This window comes from Grammomys surdaster, unplaced genomic scaffold, assembly GCF_004785775.1.
Source record: "Grammomys surdaster isolate TR1022 unplaced genomic scaffold, NIH_TR_1.0 184, whole genome shotgun sequence".
Lineage (NCBI taxonomy): Eukaryota > Metazoa > Chordata > Mammalia > Rodentia > Muridae > Grammomys > Grammomys surdaster.
Genome location: NW_021604629.1, coordinates 5,275,232 through 5,279,315, shown reverse-complemented (window position 1 = coordinate 5,279,315; position 4,084 = coordinate 5,275,232). Strand labels below are relative to the sequence as shown.

At 47.6% G+C, this 4,084-nt stretch overlaps 1 long non-coding RNA gene across 1 annotated transcript; it reads right to left on the bottom strand.

Moving 5' to 3' along the window:
• Positions 1-1,717: 1,717 nt before the first annotated feature.
• Positions 1,718-3,415, bottom strand: LOC114621774. Its single transcript, XR_003711467.1, has 2 exons — positions 3,329-3,415; positions 1,718-2,263 (listed from the first exon to the last, which is right to left on the bottom strand). It is a non-coding gene; the product is annotated as an uncharacterized LOC114621774 (long non-coding RNA).
• Between the last annotated feature and the right edge of the window lie 669 nt (positions 3,416-4,084).

Sequence of the window (4,084 nt, the reverse complement as noted above, 5' to 3'; positions counted from 1 at the left end):
GAGAGAGAGAGAGATTTATTGTTACCTGGATTTAAAGAGTGTGTGGTTGATAAAAATTGTGGAAATGGTTGCATAGCTTTAAGATACTATTGTTGTTGTTATTTTGTTATTTTAAATTATGCGTGTGTCTGTAGTGCTCATGAAGGACAGAAGAGGGCAGTAGATCCCCTGGAGCTGGAGTTACAGGCAGCCACCTGATGTGGGTGCTGGGAACCCAATTCCAATTATCTGCAAGAACAATGCTTGTTCTCAACCACTGAGCCATCTCTCCAGACCATGGACTCATTTTAACAATCACTGAACTCTGAACTTACAAAAGGTGTATTTTATACATCATGTAAATTAACCTCAATAAACTATAAGGAAGTTATATTTCTTATCTTGAACAAGTAATTCATGTTAAGGGCATCATTAAAAATATTCACAAAAAATCTAAAAACTCATAAGAATGCTTTTTAAGAGTTATAGAAAAACTAGAAACATTCTAAATGATTAGAAATAATGCATTGTTAAGAAAGGGTAAGACTTCCGAATGGTCATTAAAATCAGTATTTGCAAGGAATTTTTGAAGGATCTGGGTTACTGCTTAGGATACAATACCAAGTTGTTCTTATGGCCAAATTACACTAAGAGAAAAATGAATTTATAAACAAATGTTTGTGTATGTGCACATATGTGTTCATGTGTGTGCACATGTGTGTGTGGGTGAGTGCATATATATGTGTGTGTGTGTGCATGTGTGTAGAAGCCAGAGGTCATCACTGAGCTGCTTCTTCGCTTATCTCTACACTGTTTTTTGAGACAGGTCTCTGATTGAACCTGGAGCTCACAGAGTTGCCCAGACTGTCTGTCCAGCAAGCCCCATGGTTCTTCCTGTCTCCATGACCCCTGCACTGGGATTACAGGCACTCACTGCCATGTCTAACTTTTCCTTGGGTGCTTAGAATCAAACTGAAGTCCTCATGCTTCCCCAGCAAGCACTTTACCAACTAAGCTGTCTCTGCGGCAGCCATCTTTAAACAGTTGACTGTCCTGTGAATGCATGATCTATAAGTAGCATAACCAGATGCCTGTGTGCATACATTGCTTTCCATCTGGATCCCTTTAAATAGCATCCTGCTACTGTGAGCTTTCCCATAGGTGGGAGAGTCCATAGACCCTCACCTCATGGTGCCCTCCCACCGGCACCTTTCAGGTATTTATACGCAATCCTGCCCTAGTCGTGTGTGGCCTAGGCATTTAGGGAAATGCTAAGTGTATAGGCTGTGGGAGATTAACTGAGAGTCTCTTTATCTACATGGTTATGGGGATGCAGGTGGAGAGTTTCCAGCGTGACTGCTCTGGGGCCACCCACACGCTGGCAACACCCCACCCACTTTTTGTAAGTGAGCCCAATGAACTCCTTGCTTCTCCACGATGAGCTTAAGTGAGCTGGTCTTCAGTCTGTTGTTGGAGTCTTAGGAGGGAGGGGAAAGATGTGGTTAACATATCCTTGGAGGAAAGAACTCTCACAACAGCCAGCATGGCTCAGAATTTTCCATTCCTGCCTCTACCTGCTTGGGATTGCAGACACGCATATATATGCACGAGTGCAGTGTGTGTGTGTGTGTGTGTGTGTGTGTGTGTGTGTGTGTGTTTGTGTGTACATATATACACATACATATATTTATTTTCATTTGTTGATTATACTACAATAGATCTGGAAAGATTCAACAAGTGATTTGGGGCTACTTTTATTTCTGGAGCGTATTTTAGTTCTGAAATATAAACATCATTTGTGTTGACAAAAGATATTGTCAAGTTTTTAAAATAAACACATCTAATGTCCAGACACGAAGCTTTAGACTGGTTTCTTGGAACATGTGCACGAGAGCAGAGGACAGCCCAGTTTCATCTCAGGGTCATTGGGTGACTTCCAGCTGTCATCAAGCATAAACCCACAGCAAACACTCACCCCATGAAGAATCCAAGTATGGGTGAGCGTTTGTTTCTTGTCAGAGGGTCTCATTCTGTAGCCCAGAGTGGCCTGGAATCCACTTCGCAGCCCAGGCTAGGAAGTAGCTATGGGAGACGGAGGATACAGGACAGGCGAGCCCGGCTGCTCCAGGCCTGCTCTCAGGATAGGGTACTCAGAGGGCAAGAGACAGTCAGCTTGTTCACAGCAAATAGCCATAGCTGTGCAGAGCTAGGTCCAGCTTCAGGAGTGGGCGAATGAGATGAGAGGGGTCAAATGCAGGCTGACCCTCGAAGCAGGCTGCCACTCCTGGAAAAGGTGGGCAAAGATGGTGACTGTCTGGCTCAAACACACATACTGTGAGTCATGCTACAGCCAATAGCACATGCATCCCATCCCCCCACCCCAGCAGTCCTATGGGTAAGACAAACGAACAGGATCACCGTCCCAGAGGCTCAAGGATCAAGCCTTCGAGGGTATCTGGCCCCCTTAGTCACATGGGTCAGGTCTCCTTTCTGCAGGAGCAAAAGCCCTGCTCTCAGTGCCAGCCTCCACCTGATCTCTGACCCATCTCATGCCCGTAGAACAGGGGGCACACATGTACCCCAGCTTATACCCATTCTTGAGTATCATCATGAAGTTAGGTCAAGGGGAGTTCTACCAAGCATGTCCCTATACATGAAAACGTTCATCTTGTGAGTCGTTCTCCCTAGATGCAGTATCAGTGAACCGTGCCCCACTTGAGTTCCTGAACATGAGCCACAGGCATCCTCCTTTCAAGATCCATGAACCCTATCTATCCCCAAGTAACACCTGTGGGATCAGGAAACAGGCTAATTACCCCAACCATGCCCACAAGCCCCACCTACTCCCCAGCCCACTAGTGGGCTATGTTCCTCCGTATTTTTCTGCCCAGCTCAGGCCTTGCTTAGCTGTCTGCTCCAGGGTTGTGCAGAGACCTGTGTGGTGACGTAAGCAGGGAGAGGCCAGGGAGGCTGACTGGAGTCAGGCTCCTCAGGCTCAGACTGGAGGTGGCTCCCTGGGCTCAGACCTGCCAATTAAAGGTGAGGGAGATGAAAGAGGAAAGCTCCTGTAAGCAGTCTTGCAGCCTGGCAAGATGAAAGCCAAGCCAAGTCCTGTTTTACGGCCTCCAGAATGGGAGGATTCTAGGTGTTCTTTATTATAGCAGTGAGAGCTTGTAATCACAGAGACCTGGGAGCCACTGGAGCTGCCTGCCAGCTTTGCCCTCCTCTGCCGGCTGGCTTTGACAAATCACAGTACCACATTTACCCCACCCAGGGACCTGGGGACAGGCTAATTACCTTAGACCTCTGTCACAGGCCCCAAACCACTCCTGGTCCAGAAAATACACACCTGGTCCTCTCGAGCCCAGGAGCCTCACACCCCGCTTCTCTATGTAGTTCTACTTCTAGCCAGAGCCAGGGAGCTCTGGCCACTGTAGGCAGAGAGAGCAGAGGTGTGAGGCTGGGGGTGCTGAGTGGGAGGTTCAGAGGGATGGCCTGTCATAGTCTGACCCTTGCTCCCAGATGCAACTCTGTGCAGCATGCCCTGCCTTTTGTTTCTTAATGTGTGTCTGTCCTTAAAAGGCTAGAGACTCCGAGCAGAAGGGTTTGTGTTGGTTTCTTTTGGTTGCTATAACTCCCCAAAGTTAGTGCTTAAAGCCATGTGGATTTATGTCATTCTGGACGGTCCAGTCTCATCAAGCTAACATGAAGGGCAGCCCCGCCGCTTCCCATCTCCTTCCCTTTCATGGTCATAGGCTCAGGCATTTATCCCCAAAGCCACAGTCACCTCACTCCTAACCTCTGCCTCCTCCACCATCAGGTCGTCCACCTGTGTTCTGGCACCTGCACTCTCCTTATAAGGGCCTTTGTGATGAAATGGACACACCCGGGCAATCCCAGGATAGCATTCCTTCCATCTGTAAACACAGCCACTCAGCCACTTGGTGACACAGCATGGTCACCAAGTCCAGGCACCGGAACACCAGTATGGATAGTCGGGGGATTGTTATGGTTTAAGGGTGAAATGTCCCCTGTAGGCTCAAGTATTTGAACATCATTTCCCTAGCTTCTGTGTCTCAGGAAGTTGGGACCAGAGACATGACTG